Source organism: Delphinapterus leucas, chromosome 17 (genome assembly GCF_059928025.1).
Source record: "Delphinapterus leucas isolate spDelLeu-1000000601 "Yukka" chromosome 17, BTC_Dleu_Yukka2, whole genome shotgun sequence".
In the NCBI taxonomy this organism is placed as follows: domain Eukaryota; kingdom Metazoa; phylum Chordata; class Mammalia; order Artiodactyla; family Monodontidae; genus Delphinapterus; species Delphinapterus leucas.
The window spans coordinates 53,687,808-53,703,852 of NC_143145.1; the positions used below are offsets into that span (position 1 = coordinate 53,687,808).

Here is a 16,045-nt window from a genome sequence, read left to right on the forward strand (position 1 = left end):
CCCAGATGCCTCTGAGAGTGTCCTCAGTTCTTTTCATTCTTTTTTCTTTATTCTGCTCTGCAGTAGTTATTTCCACTATTTTATCTTCCAGGTCACTTATCCGTTCTTCTGCCTGTTATTCTGCTATTAATCCCATGTAGAGTATTTTTATTTTCATTTCTTGCATTGTTCATCATTGTTTGTTTCATCTTTAGTTCTTTTAGGTCCTTGTTAAATGTTTCTTGCATTTTGTCTATTCTATCTCCAAGATATTGGATCCTCTCTACTATCATTATTCTGAATTCTCTTTCAGGTAGACTGCCTATTTCCTCTTCATTTGTTAGGTCTGGTGTGTTTTTATCTTGCTCCTTCATCTGATGTGTGTTTTTCTGTCTTCTCATTTTGCTTCTCTTACTGTGTTTTGGGTCTCCTTTTTGCAGGCTGCACGTTCGTAGTTCCCTTTGTTTTTGGTGTCTGTCCCCAGTGGCGAAAGTTGTTTCCGTGGGTTGTGTAGGCTTCCAGGTGGAGGGCAGTAGTGCCTGTGTTCTGGTGGATGAGGCTGGATCTTGTCTTTCTGGTGGGCAGGTCCACGTCTGTTGGTGTGTTTTGGGGTGTCTGTGGACTTATTATGATTTTCGGCAGCCTCTCTGCTAATGGGTGGGGTTGTGTTCCTGTCTTGCTAGTTGTTTGCCATAGGGTGTCCAGCACTGTAGCTTGCTGGTCGTTGAGTGATTCTGCGTGCTGTTGTTGAGATGGAGATCTCTGGGAGATTTTCGCCATTTGATATTACGTGGAGCTGGGAGGTCTCTTGTGGACCAGTGTCCTGCAGTTGACTCTCCCACCTCAGAGGCACAGCACTGCCTCCTGGCTGCAGCACCAAGAGCCTTTCATCCGCACGTCCAGGTACGTGGGGACTTTCTTCCCTTTTGGGAGGTCTGAGGTCTTCTGCCAGAGTTCAGTAGGTGTTATGTAGGAGTTGTTCCTCGTGTAGATGTATTTCTGGTGTATCTCCGGGCGGCGGGCGCAGGTGCCCGTTTGCGGGCTTCTCTGGGCTCCCGGCTCCCGGCGGCGGGGAGCGGCGAAGGAACCAGGAGGGCTGGCGGGCGGTCTGGGAATGTGGCGGCCGCGCAAGAACGGCCCATGGCCCTCACTCACCGCTCCAGTGCAGCCGCGACACGGGCCCACGCCCACCACCCTCGGGTTCCGCCACAGCCGCTGGACACGCCGCGGACCCGCACGGCTAAGCGGAGCTGGGCTCAGGCGTCAGCCCTCCCGCTCCAACTAACTCCCCAGAAGTATTGCTTGGTGTGCATTTCCAGGCTCTGCCTTCTTTCTCATCTCTTGGTGGCAGGTTGAGGAAGAGGAGAAAAGGTTAAAAGTTTTTCATAAACCGGCAGAATAAGCTTATAACATCCTCTCACTATCTCTGCATAGGTTCTAGTCTCTGCAGCACTACATAAGCTTTGCCCGAAGTAATGGACAGTTAAAAGTCAAGTGTAGTACTTCACCAAACAACTTAAAAATGCTTGCGCACTGTAAAGGATTACGTTGCAGAGAGCACACATGGACCCAGAGCAACTTTTGCCAAAAGAGAATATTGTGCTAAATGTACAGCCATAGCTCTTTTCCATATGAAGAAACAGTCAGAAGGATAAAAGAACTTGGTCAAAATCACACAAGTAAGTAGGACAGAATCTGGTCTGTCTGTCGTAAGGGTTGTGTTCTTTAACCAGCAGGCTAGCTTTTCTCAAATCTGATTCATGCATAGAATAACTAAACACCTCTGTTTGCCTTGAATATTCCCTGTTTATACGTAGGGCTGCTGCGGTTTCTCATATTGCCCGCTTTGACTCCCAAAAGCAACCGAGAATACACAGTAATTTGGTCATTCTATCCATGGACCACTGTGGTGGGACTGCCCAGGAAGCTTATTAAAAGTGCAGCTTCCTGAGCCCTACTCCACATCTAGATAAGTTTTCTTGGGGTTGGCTCAAGAATCCAGGTACAAGTCTTTTTAAGTGCTTTTGTGGAACCCCCCAGGTGAGTCTCTCGCTCTCGTAGTTAATAAACCATTTATTCTGCCTCTCCCAGATGCCCAGCCAGGTCCTATTAAGGTAGAAGTTCCCCCACCACATCAGAGGGATGCTCCCAGCCAAGTAATCTCTGGAGCCTTGGAGAATCTGAGTGGTCTCATGCTGGCCCACCTGCCATGACAAAGCTCCTCCAGAGCATTCCCCTTCACATTTTACATTCTACCATTCCCAAAGGCAATCTGCTCCAAATGGGGCCTGACTTCGTGTGTCCTAACGTGCACCCGCTGATTCAAGCAGTTTAGGAATAGAAGGTGCTGTGGTTTTCAACCAGGGTGGTCCAACCTCTAAAATGGTAGTCGAAGCAGTCTCTACCTCCCGGGCACATCGCCTCTGCAACAGCCCCAGTGAACGAATGTCCCACCTTTGCTTTTTCGAGGTCGGCAACAGGGAGTCCCCTCCTAAAGAAGGTTGTCTCTCATTGCCACACTATCAAAGCCTGCCGCAAATGTTCCTTCCCGTAGGCTTGATCAGGCTAAGGGCAGAGTTGTCTCTTTCCTTCTCTGAGTCGGACCAAATCGTCTTAGAAACACCTCTTCACACTGTTGACCATGTTTTTCATGGGAGCTGCTGCTGAGTCTTTCTCTCATCCTTTCATGGTGGAGAGAAAGAGGATTCTAATGAGTTTTACTTCTAGGGGAGAGGGGAGTGTAATGATTATGTTGTCATTTTCTATTATGTCCTTGTGTCATGAATTTGTTTTCAATTTCATGTTAAAAGTGGGCCCACCATTTCCACTTTGTGAGGTCATTCAGCACCCTCCTTTTGCTCCTTTAACATCTCTCTCGGTATCACTTGGAAATATTTGAAATGGCATGAGCTTGTCCTCACATTCCTATTAGCTGTAAATCTGGAGCCCCGACATGAACCTAACCATTGAGCAGAACACCTCTCCACTACCTGTGTAACACTGGGTAGGCCCCGTAGCCTCTTGGTTTTTTTAAGTCCTCAGTTGTAAAAATGTGAGGGTGCTATGGATTTATATTTGGGGCACGACAAGGTCGAGAAGAGTGTGTCTTTTCCTTTATTCTTCCAAACTGGAATGTCTTCCCTCTCTTCCGCATGGGTCCAAATCTCACTTGTCCTTCAGGCCGACTGCCAAGGAGCCTTCCCTGATTCCCCAGGCCACACAAATCTCTGCCTCTTAGGGTCAGTGCCATACAACCTAGCTGTCTCTTACGTTAATCTTGTCTCTCAAGCCAAACTCAGAATATGGGTGTCTCTTGCCCTCCTGTGGCCCCTGCGGCTGTGCCAGCCCACCGGCACGCCCCACGTGGGGTGTCTACTAGGCTGGGGCGTGGGTGGGGAGGCCCAGGGGTGAGGGGCGAGGCAGAGTACCTTTGCCTCTACCCTGTTCTCCTCCACAAAACTGCCCCTCCTCCTCAAGCCTGCCCCTCAAGTCAAAGGTTCCATATATGACGTCACTGGGTAGTGATGCCCTCACAGGCGTTCTCAGGGTTTCCATGGCAGCATAACTGTGCAAACGGGCTGCACTCAGAGAAACTACTCTACCCGTTCTCCACCAGATACCAATCTTTTTGGCTGTCTGTGTGAGAATGTGTGACCGGGTAGTGTATGTGTACTCTAACCTGTGCTCTGTTCCCTGGGTGGGCAGTGCAGCAGGTACACCCAGACAGGGCAACTCTACAGGAGGTGTGATATACACACAACCTCACCCGGCTGGCACATGTTCCTGTGGGGGTTGCCAACTACGTACAGCTGAGCACTTTCCCCCCAAATGTAAGTAATACCAGTGACCTGGGACGCCTTCAGGGACGCACAGTTCTCACTGCTGAGGACAAGTGAAAGCTCATCCCTGGACAAGTGTGCAGGACGGTTCTGAGCTTTATAAATGTAGCCTTACCCTTTGGGCTACAGGATGCTTCCATTCAGACCCTTTCCTGATTGGCCTCTTAACAAAAGACAAGCGCATTTTTGTTGGCAAGTTGCAAATGGAGCGGTTTGAGGAACAGGGCCACTCTTGAACCGCACCTTCAAACCCAGGCACCACTGTGCTATCATGTAGACATCTATATCGGTCCCCTCAGACACATCCCTTACTGAGTTGCTGAGTACTAGGGGAGAGGGTGTTGCCATATTGATGGGAAGACCGTAAGAACGAAGGGGGGGGCGGTGATGAAGTGCTAATGAGACTGGAGGGCTGAGGAGATGGTGTCCCAGGAGGCTGGGTTGATGTGAGCCTAGACTTGGTACCCAGAACCCGGTTCTGAGTCTCCTGATCACTCTGCCTCAGTATTTGGCCTTGTTCTAATCGACATAAAAGTATTAGACAGCTAGAGTTCAGTGTGGTTGAAATAGGCAGTATAAATGGGGCCCAAGAGGGGTTGCCAAGGTGGGCGGGGCTCTTAACCAATTTATATTAGATTATTTTTTTCCAAAACTTGAAAGACATTTCCATGAAAGCCTCAGAAGTGACAGACTGCAAGAAATGTTTTCTCTGTTGTGGAAGCGAGAGATGGAGAGGATCATGATTGCAATTACTTTCGGGTTCTACTGTTTTCCCTGGGAATGGTGAAGAGACTTCCTCATGTGCTGCAGCCCTAGGCTCTAGGGATTGCTTTTGCAGCCAGTGTCCCTTCTCTAGGGACTCATAGAGATGATGCGCCAAGGCTGTGTTTTGGACGTCAAGTAGATTAAAAGGTCTTCAGCCAGAAACTGGGAGAGACATGAGAGAGGGAAATTCTGGCAGGAGACTGTGCACAGCAGAAGTGACTGATCAGTTCTGATTTTCTTTGCAGCAGCAGTGGCTCCCGCTTCTCATCCTACACCTGGTCACTACCATGTCCTGTACCGCGGGTGTGGAGAAACGCAGTTGGGCTGGCATGGGGAGACATACTGCCTGGTTGGTGGCTACCGGCTCTACGGGGATGTTCCTTTGGCCACGCCAGCTAAGGTAGAAGCAGAGAAGCCAGTCCCCAGACGTGCTCCGAAGAGAAAGCACTCTCTGGAATGGTCGGACGAAGACCTGGGTTGCCCCAGACCCAAAATCCGGCGATTGGAGCTTTCAAGCAGCACAGGAATACAAGGTGCTTTGATTGTCAAGCAGGGTGGCCCAACCTCTGGGCACATCGCCTCTGCAAGAGCCACAGTAAACGAATGTCCCATATTTGCTTTTTCAAGGTGGCAGCAGGGAGTCCCCTCCTAAAGAAGGTTCTCTCTCATTGCCACACTATCCAAGGTTGCCACACATGTTCCTTCCTGTGGGCCTCATCAGGCTAAGGGCAGAGCTGTCTCTTTGCTTCTCTGAGTCGCACCATATGGTCTTAGTGACACCTCTTCACCCTGTTGACCATGTTTTTCACGGGGGCTGCTGCTGAGACTTTATCTCATCCTTTCATGGTGGAGAGAGAGAGGATTCTAATGAATTTTACTTCCAGGGGAGAGGGGAGTGTTATGATTATGTTGTCATTTTCTATTATGTCCTTTTGTCATGAATTTATTTTCAATTTCATGTTAAAATGGGCCCACCATCCCCACTTTGTGAGGTCATTCAGCACCCTCATTTTGCACCTTCAACATCTCTCTCAGTACCACTTGGAAATGTTTGAAATGGCATGAGCTTGTCCTCACATTCCTATCAGCTGTAAATCCGGAGCCCCACCATGAACCTAACCATTGAGCAGAACACCTCTCCACTACCTGTGTAACACTGGGTAGGCCCCTTAATCTCTTGGTCTTTTTAAGTCCATAGTTATAAAAATGTGAAGGTGCTATGAATTTATATTTGGGGCAGGACAAGGTAGAGAAGAGTGTGTCTTTGCTTTTGTTCTTCCAAACTGGAATGTCTTCCCTCTCTTCCCCATGGAAGATGCTCCTTTGGCCTCGCCAGCCAAGGTGGAAGCAGAGAAGCCAGTCCCCAGACGTGCTCCGAAGAGAAAGCACTCTCTGGAAATGCCGGACGAAGACCTGGGTTGCTCCAGACCCAAAATCCGGCAATTGTAGCATGGTGGCAGGAGGCGGACCCCACAGAATCTTGCAGGTGAGTCATCCTGAAGAGAAGGCAACGGTTTAAATGCCTAAGGCAGCGAATGCCTCTTCCTGCACTGACACCCCCCGCCCCCCACTGCCCACTGCCACAGATTAGAACCTGCATCGTTTTGTCTGAGCCTTCCCCAGCCAGGAGCCTCCTTCTATACTAAATGGCCATAAGCCAGGAGCCTCAGAAACTGAGGTTTGTAATGAGAGTCTGCCCTGAACATCCCAGGGCTGAAGCTGGCCTGGAAGAAACCCTGACGTTCCTCTGCTTAATCCTCAGGGGCCCCTTTGTGAGCTGAAGAAAGAAAAGTCTAGAAAAAACGGATACCTGGGAGGGGAAGATGGCGGAAGAGTAAGACGCGGAGATCACCTTCCTCCCCACAGATACACCAGAAATACATCTACACGTGGAACAACTCCTACAGAACACCTACTGAACGCTGGCAGAAGACCTCAGACCTCCCAAAAGGCAAGAAACTCCCCACATACCTGGGTAGGGCCAAAGAAAAAAAGAAAAAACAGAGACAAAAGAATAGGGACGGGACCTGCACCAGTGGGAGGGAGCTGTGAAGGAGGAAAGGATTCCACACACTAGGAAGCCCCTTCGCGGGAGGAGGGTGCGCGTGGCGGAGGGGGGAAGCTTAGGAGCCGCGGAGGAGAGCACAGCCACAGGGGTGCGGAGGGAAAGCGGAGAGATTCCCGCACAGAGGATAGGTGCCAACTGGCACTCACCAGCCCGAGAGGTTTGTCTGCTCAGCCGCGGGGCTGGGCGGGGCTGCAAGCTGAGGATCGGGCTTTAGTCGGAGCGCAGGGAGAGGACTGGGGTTGGTGGCGTGAACAGAGCCTGAAGGGGTTAGTGCACCACGGCTAGCCGGGAGGGAGTCCGGGAAAAGATCTGGAGCTGCCGAAGAGGCAAGAGACATTTTCTTCCCTCTTTGTTTCCTACTGCGCGAGGAGAGGGGATTAAGAGCGCTGCTTAAAGGAGCTCCAGAGACGGGCGCGAGTCGTGGCTAAAAGCGCGGACCCCAGAGACGGGCATGACACGCTAAGGCTGCTGCTGCCGCCACCAAAAAGGCTGTGTGCGAGCACAGGTCACTATCCACACCCCGCTTCCGCGGAGCCTGTGCAGCCCGCCACTGCCAGGTTCCCGGGATCCAGGGACAACTTCCCCGGGAGAACGCACGGTGAGCCTCAGGCTGGTGCAAAGTCACACCGGCCCGTGGCGCCGCAGGCTCGCCCCGCACTCCGTGCCCCTCCCTCCCCCCGGCCTGAGTGAGCCAGAGCCCCCGAATCAGCGGCTCCTTTAACCCCGTCTTGTCTGAGTGAAAAACAGACGCCCTCCAGCGACCTACACGCAGAGGCGGGGCCAAATCCAAAGCTGAGCCCCTGGGAGCGGTGCAAACAAAGAACAGAAAGGGAAATCTCTCCCAGCAGCCTCAGAAGCAGCGGATTAAAGCTCCACAATCAACTTGATGTACCCTGCATCTGTGGAATACATGAATAGACAACGAATCATCCCAAATTGAGGAGGTGGACTTTGAGAGCAAGATTTATCATTTTTTCCCCTTTACCTCTTTTTGTGAGTGTGTATGTGTATGCTTCTCTGTGAGATTTTGCCTGTATAGCTTTGCTTCCACCATTTGTTCTAGGGTTCTGTAGTTTTAAAAAATTTTTTTCTTAATAATTATTTTTATTTTAATAACTTTATTTTATATTACTTTATCTTCTTTCTTTCTTTCTTTCTTTCTCTCTTTCTTTCTTTCTTTCTTTCTTTCTTTCTTTCTTTCTTTCTTTCTTTCTTTCTTTCTTTCCTTCCTTCCTTCCTTCCTTCCTTCCTTCTTTCCTTCCCTCATTTAGACAAAGAATCATCCCAAATTGAGGAGGTGGACTTTGAGAGCAAGATTTATGATTTTTTCCCCCTATTCCTCTTTTTGTGAGTTTGTAAGTGTATGCTTCTGTATGAGATTTTGTCTGTATAGCTTTGCTTCCACCATTTATCCAAAGGTTCTATCCGTTCGTTTTTTTTTCTTAATAAGTAATTTTTAATTTAATAACTTTATTATATTTTATTTTACTTTATCTTCTTTCTTTCTTTCCTTTTTCCTTCCTTCCCTCCTCCCTTCCTTCCTTCCTCCCACCGTCCCTCCCTCCCTCCATCCTTTCTTTCTTTCCTTCTTTCCTTCTTTTCTTCTTTCTTTCTTCCTTCCTTCCTTCCTTAAATTAAATTCAATATAGATATTTAAATTTAAGGTAAAACTAAATTATAATTTGAAATTATATGTGGAGTTTTATTTCCTAAAGAATATTTTGGAAATTTCAACTCCTATTTTAACTTATATTTTCAGAGAAGGTATTTGGTCCAAATGAAGAATATCTTCAATTATCGTTCTTCTATTGCAAGCAAAAAAAGATTTATACTTCTTTTCATGAAATATGGTTGTTTGACAACAGAAGGATAAATATTTTATATTTTTAGAAACAACAGTCAGGCTACTGATATTCTTAATGAGTTTTAATAAATCTGAATGCTTCTTATCATCTACTCTTTAGCTGGTACCTGAGGAGTTGTATACCTCCGGGAAGATATGTGCTCCAGACCCGTAAATATGCAGTTCACAGAGCCCACCACCAGAGGACAATAATGAAGTAAAATCTTGAAACCATGTAGTGAAAATAGTGGGAGTTTAAATAAAAGCAACATTTCACAGTATGCTTTTCTGACCAATGTTATATCTAATAACAATGGATTATATGTACATGGATTCTGAAAAGTCAGCAGCACACTTCGCTGGTCAATTTCTATGATAAGGGGAACGGAATTTGAGTGTAGAAAAACAGTATACTTACATCTTAAAATCCCACCCCTACAGAATCTACTCACTATTGAAAACTGGTAAGAATAATAGCTTTCTGTGTCTCAGTGACCAGTTAACATTTTCAAGAGTAGAATTTATCTTCCTATGATGCTCAAATACACAGGGAAAATGCATATCTAGGACAATGGATAAACTCTATATGACATGAGAAAATAGTTATTCAAATGGAAAAAGTATAAGATCTACAAGGCACAGTTTTATATGCATTAGTGTGGATATATACGTAAAGAAGCTCTAAGAAACATAAAAATCACTTCCAGGAAGTAATTTTAGGTAGAAGAGAATTAACATGGATGAGGAAGAAAAGAGAGTTGGTTTTAAAATAGTTTCATTTACTTGTTTTTTTGTTTGTTTATTTATTTGGTCTTTGGAATATAAGAAAACAGTGGCTTTCAGATCAGTATCCCAGTGGACCAAAGGGACCGAGGTCTATCCTGGAGCCCGGCCATTGTTTGACTATCTTGTAATAATCCTGGTGAAATACAACCAAATCATTTGAGCTATAAGCATCCTCTCTGACAATAAACTTAAGACACCAACATTATATATTAAAGAAAGTAAAGAGAGAATACTGTTTTCTTTAGAGAGAAAATACAGATCCTGGCCCAAATCAATAATGTCAGCAAACCTCATGGGTATAGAATATTCTGCCGCCTGTCATTTAGAACATGCCTCTAGAAGAGGGAAACTGGGCGATAATTTCCCCAGATTTTATATTTAATTCAAATATTTTAGATAAGAGGCATCTCTAGTAAAACATTGTATTATTGATTCTTTCCAATATGATAGCTCACAGGAGTTCCTCTTTCCTTCTCAAATACATATGGGGAAATGGAGGTGGGTGGGGGTTAGAGGAAGTATCTAAATAGAGCATAATAATCAACAGTTTGTTTTTTAAAAATAGAAATTTCTATTCAAATTGTTTCCAGAGACAGAAACACACAGAGACAATTCCATGTGACAAGAGTGAAAGAGACCAGAGTGATGCAGCTGCAAATCAAAAAACTGCCAACACCAGTGATTGATGGCCACCACCAGAATCTGGTTAAGACAAAGAAGGATCCTCCCCTTGAGGCGTCAGAAAGAACATGGTCCTCTCAACACTTCGAGTTTGAACTTCTGGCCTCTAGAGCTGTGATAAAATAAATTTCTGTTCTTTTAAGCTAACAAGTTTGTGGTATCTTGTTATGGTAGCCCTAGAGATGACAGTATTTGATTCCTGAGCTGGCAACTGTATGTTGATTATGTAATGACTATTCCAAGATAATCAACAGACACAAAGATAAAGGCAAAACTGAGACTAAGCCCAGTTCTTTTTATTCCCAGAATAATAAATGATTTTTTAATTAATTTAGATCTCTTTGTCTAACCCCTCTGCTTTTCAGAAGAGTATGTGGGACCAATCAAGTATTAATATGTTATACTTTCATTTTAATTCATCTCAAATTATTTCTAATTCCCCTTACGAGTTCTTACTTGACCCATGAATTATTTAGGAATATATTCTTTAATTTCCATTTGTGATTTTCAACAAATTTCTTTCTGTTAACGATTTCTTATTGCATTCTGTTGTCATCTGAGAGCACTCTTCGTATGGTTTATATCCTTTAAAATGTACTGAAATTTGTTTTATGCTCTAGCATATAGTATATCCATGTGCATTTGAAAAGAATGTATATTCTGATGCTGTTGGGTGGAATGTTTTTTAGATGGCTGTTAGGTCTACTTGATTGATAATGCTGTTCAAGGTTTTTATTTTCTTGTTGATTTTCTGTCTGTTCTGCTATTGAAAGAAGGGTTTTAAAGTATACGACTATTATTGTAGAACTGTCTGTTTCTCTTTTCTGTTGTGTCGATTTTGCTTCATTGTATTTTGAAGTCCTGTTGTTACGTGCATATAAGTTTATAATTATTATGCATTCTAGATGGAATAATCATTTTATCATTTTAAAATGTCTTTGTCTCTGGTAAAAATTTTCGTCTTAAAATGTAATTTTTTTCTGATATTTTCTTAGCCACTCCGGTTTTGTTGTTGTTGTTTTGTTTTGTTTTTACTGTTATGGTATATCTATTCCAACCCTTTTACCCTTCGCCTATATATTTTCTTTTTTTTTTTTTTAAACATCTTTATTGGGGTATAATTGCTTTACAAAGGTGTGTTAGTTTCCGCTTTATAACAAAGTGAATCAGTTACACACATACATATGTTCCCATATCTCTTCCCGCTTGCGTCTCCCTCCCTCCCACCCTCCCTATCCCACCCCTCCAGGCGGTCACAAAGCACCGAGCTGATATCTCTGTGCTATGCGGCTGCTTCCACTAGTTATCTACCTTACGTTTGTTAGTGTATATATGTCTATGCCTCTCTCTCGCTTTGTCACAGCTTAACCTTCCCCCTCCCCATATCCTCAAGTTCGTTCTCTAGTAGGTCTCTGTCTTTATTCCTGTCTTACCCCCAGGTTCTTCATGACATTTTTTTTTCTTAAATTCCATATATATGTGTTAGCATACGGTATTTGTCTTTCTCTTTCTGACTTACTTCACTCTGTATGACAGACTCTAGGTCTATCCACCTCATTACAAATAGCTGAATTTCATTTCTTTTTATGGCTGAGTAATATTCCATTGTATATATGTGCCACATCTTCTTTATCCATTCATCAGATTACGGGCACTTAGGTTGTTTCCATCTCCGGGCTATTGTAAATAGAGCTGCAATGAACATTTTGGTACATGACTCTTTTTGAATTTTGGCTTTCTCAGGGTGTATGCCCAGTAGTGGGATTGCTGGGTCATATGGTAGTTCTATTTGTAGTTTTTTAAGGAACCTCCATAGTGTTCTCCACAGTGGCTGAACCAATTCACATTCCCACCAGCAGTGAAAGAGTGTTCCCTTTTCTCCACACCCTCTCCAGCATTTATTGTTTCTAGATTTTTGATGATGGCCATTCTGACTGGTGTGAGATGATATCTCATTGTAGTTTTGATTTGCATTTCTCTAATGATTAATGATGTTGATCATTCTTTCATGTGTTTGTTGGCAGTCTGTATATTTTCTTTGGAGAAATGTCTATTTAGATCTTCTGCCCATTTTTGGATTGGCTTGTTTTCTTTTTTCGTTATTGAGCTGCATGTGCTGCTTGTAAATTTTGGAAATTAATCCTTTGTCAGTTGCTTCAGTTGCAAATATTTTCTCCCATTCTGAGGGTTGTCTTTTGGTCTTGTTTATGGTTTCCTTTGCTGTGCGAAAGCTTTGAAGTTTCATTAGGTCCCATTTGTTTATTTTTGTTTTTATTTCCATTTCTCTAGGAGGTGGGTCAAAAAGGATCTTGCTGTGATTTATGTCATAGAGTGTCCTGCCTATGATTTCCTCTAAGAGTTTGATAGTGTCTGGCCTCACATTTAGGTCTTTAATCCATTTTGAGCTTATTTTTGTGTATGCTGTTAGGGAGTGATCTAATCTCATACTTTGACATGTACCTGTCCAGTTTTCCCAGCACAATTTATTGAAGAGGCTGTCCTTTCTCCATTGTACATTCCTGCCTCCTTTATCAAAGATAAGGTGACCATATGTGTGTGGGTTTATCTCTGGGCTTTCTATCCTGCTCCATTGATCTATCTCTCTGTTTTTGTGCCAGTACCATACTGTCTTGATTACTGTAGCTTTGTAGTAGAGTCTGAACTCAGGTAGCCTGATTCCTCCAGCTCCGTGTTTTGTTCTCAAGATAGCTTTGGCTATTTGGGGTCTTTTGTGTTTCCATACAAATTGTGAAATTTTTACTTGTAGTTCTGTGAAAAATGCCAGTGATAGTTTGATAGGAATTGCATTGAATCTGTAGATTGCTTTGGGTAGTAGAGTCATTTTCACAATGTTGATTCTTCCAATCCAAGAACATGGTATATCTCTCCATCTATTTGTATCATCTGTAATTTCTTACATCAGTGTCTTATAATTTTCTTCATATAGGTCTTTTGTCTCCTTAGGTAGGTTTATTCGTAGATATTTTATTCTTTTTGTTGCAATGGTAAATGGGAGTGTTTTCTTGATTTCACTTTCAGATTTTTCATCGTTAGTGTATAAGAATGCAAGAGATTTCTGTGCATTAATTTTGTTTCCTGCAACTCTACCAAATTCATTGATTAGTTCTAGTAGTTTTCTGGTAGCATCTTTAGGATTCTCTATGTATAGTATCATGTCATCTGCAAACAGTGACAGCTTTACTTCTTCTTTTCCGATTTGGATTCCCTTTATTTCCTTTTCTTCTCTGATTGCTGTGGCTAAAACTTCCAAAATTATGTTGAATAAGAGTGGTGGGAGTGGGCAACCTTGTCTTTTTCCTGATCTTAGTGGAAATTCTTTCAGTTTTTCACCATTGAGGATGGTGTTGGCTGTGGGTTTGTCATATATGGCCTTTATTATGTTGAGGAAAGTTCCCTCTATGCCTATTTTCTGCAGGGTTTTTATCATAAATGGGTGTTGAATTTTGTCGAAAGCTTTCTCTGCATCTATTGAGATGACCATATGGTTTTTCTCCTTCAATCTGTTAATATGGTGTATCACATTGATTGATTTGCGTATATTGAAGAATCCTTGCATTCCTGGAATAAACCCCACTTGATCATGGTGTATGATCCTTTGAATGTGCTCTTGGATTCTGTTTGCTAGTATTTTGTTCAGGATTTTTGCATCTATGTTCATCAGTTATATTGGCCTGTAGTTTCCTTTCTTTGTGACATCCTTGTCTGGTTTTGGTATCAGGGTGATGGTGGCCTCGTAGAATGAGTTTGGGAGTGTTCCTCCCTCTGCTATATTTTGGAAGGGTTTGAGAAGGATAGCTGTTAGCTCTTCTCTAAACGTTTGATAGAATTCGCCTGTGAAGCCATCTGGTCCTGGGTTTTTGATTGTTGGAAGATTTTTAATCACAGTTTCAATTTCAGTGCTTGTGATTCTTCTGTTCATATTTTCCGTTTTTTCCTGATTCAGTCTTGGCACCTTGTGCATTTCTAAGAATTTGTCCACTTCTTCCATGTTGTCCATTTTATTGGCATAGAGTTGCCTGTGGTAATCTCTCATGATCTTTTGTATTTCTGCAGTGTCAGTTGTTACTTCTACTTTTTCATTTCTGATTCTATTGATTTGACTCTTCTCCCTTTTTTTCTTGATGAATCTGGCTAATGGTTTATCAATTTTGTTTATCTGCTCAGAGAACCAGCTTTTAGTTTTATTGATCTTTGCTATCGTTTCCTTCATTTCTTTTTCATTTATTTCTGATCTGATCTTTATGATTTCTGTCCTTCTGCTAACTTTGGGCTTTTTTTCTTCTTCTTTCTCTAATTGCTTTAGATGCAAGTTTAGGTTGTTTATTCGAGATGTTTCCTGTTTCTTAAGGTAGGATTGTATTGCTATAAACTTCCCTCTTAGAAGCGCTTTTGCTGCATCCCATAAGTTTTGGGTCGTCGTGTCTCCATTGTCATTTGCTTCTAGGTATTTTTTGATTTCCTCTTTGACTTCTTCAGTGATCACTTCGTTATTAAGTAGTGTATTGTTTAGCCTCCACGTGATTGTAGTTTTTACAGATCTTTTCCTGTAATTGATGTCTAGTCTCATAGCGTTTTGGTCGGAAAAGGTACTTGATACAATTTCAATTTCCTTAAATTTACCAAGGCTTGATTTGTGACCCAAGATATGATCTATCCTGGAGAATGTTCCACGAGCACTTGAGAAAAATGTGTATTCTGTTGTTTTTGGATTGAATGTCCTATAAATAGCAATTAAGTCCATCTTGTTTAACGTATCATTTAAAGCTTGTGTTTCCTTATTTATTTTCATTTTGGATGATCTGTCCATTGGTGAAAGTGGGGTGTTAAAGTCCCCTACTATGAATGTGTTACTGTCGATTTCTCCTTTTATGGCTATTAGTATTTGCCTTGTGTATTGAGGTGCTCCTATGTTGGGTGCATAAACATTTACAATTGTTATATCTTCTTCTTGGATCGATCCCTTGATCATTATGTAGTGTCCTTTGTCTCTTCTAATAGTCTTTATTTTAAAGTCTATTTTGACTGATATGAGAATTGCTACTCCGGCTTTCTTTTGGTTTCCATTTGCATGGAATATCTTTTTCCATCCCCTTACTTTTAGTCTGTATGTGTCTCTAGGTCTGAAGCGGGTCTCTTGTAGACAGCATCTATATGGGTCTTGTTTTTGTATCCATTCAGCCAATCTGTGTCTTTTGGTGGGAGCATTTAGTGTATTTACATTTAAGGTAATTTTCTATATGTATGTCCCTATTCCCATTTTCTTAATTGTTTTGGGTTCATTATTGTAGGTCTTTTCCTTCTGTTGGGTTTCTTTCCTAGAGAAGTTCCTTTAGCCTTTGTTGTAAAGCTGGTTTGGTGGTGCTGAGCTCTCTCAGCTTTTGCTTGTCTCTAAAGCTTTTAATTGCTCCATCAAATCTGAATGAGATCCTTGCTGGGTAGAGTAATCTTGGTTATAGGTTCTTCTCCTTCATCACTTTAAATATGTCCTGCCAGTCCCTTCTGGCTTGCAGAGTTTCTGCTGAAAGATCAGCTTTTAACCTTATGGGGATTCCCTTGTGTGTTATTTGTTGTTTTTCCCTTGCTGCTTTTAATACGTTTTCTTTGAATTTAATTTTTGACAGTTTCATTAATATGTGTCTTGGCGTATTTCTCCTTGGATTTATCCTGTATGAGACTCTGTGCTTCCTGGAGTTGATTAACTATTTCCTTTCCCATATTAGGGAAGTTTTCAACTATCATCTCTTCAAATATTTTCTCAGTCCCTTTGTTTTTCTCTTCTTCTTCTGGAACCCCTATAATTTGAAAGTTGGTGCGTCTAATGTTGTCCCAGATGCCTCTGAGAGTGTCCTCAGTTCTTTTCATTCTTTTTTCTTTATTCTGCTCTGCAGTAGTTATTTCCACTATTTTATCTTCCAGGTCACTTATCCGTTCTTCTGCCTGTTATTCTGCTATTAATCCCATGTAGAGTATTTTTATTTTCATTTCTTGCATTGTTCATCATTGTTTGTTTCATCTTTAGTTCTTTTAGGTCCTTGTTAAATGTTTCTTGCATTTTGTCTATTC

At 42.7% G+C, this 16,045-nt stretch overlaps 1 long non-coding RNA gene across 4 annotated transcripts; it reads left to right on the plus strand.

The window, feature by feature from the left end:
- Positions 1-238: 238 nt before the first annotated feature.
- On the plus strand, positions 239-10,111 carry LOC149747035 (uncharacterized). 4 transcript variants are annotated; one of them, XR_016388531.1, is made up of 7 exons: positions 239-1,658; positions 4,829-5,116; positions 5,899-6,069; positions 6,346-7,249; positions 7,500-7,644; positions 8,616-8,711; positions 9,871-10,111. It is a non-coding gene; the product is annotated as an uncharacterized LOC149747035 (long non-coding RNA). The 4 variants fall into 4 exon arrangements; XR_016388530.1 differs by lacking the exon at positions 239-1,658 and having other exon boundaries at positions 4,172-5,116; XR_016388532.1 differs by lacking the exon at positions 239-1,658 and having other exon boundaries at positions 4,172-5,116; positions 7,500-7,595.
- The last annotated feature ends 5,934 nt before the right edge of the window (positions 10,112-16,045 follow it).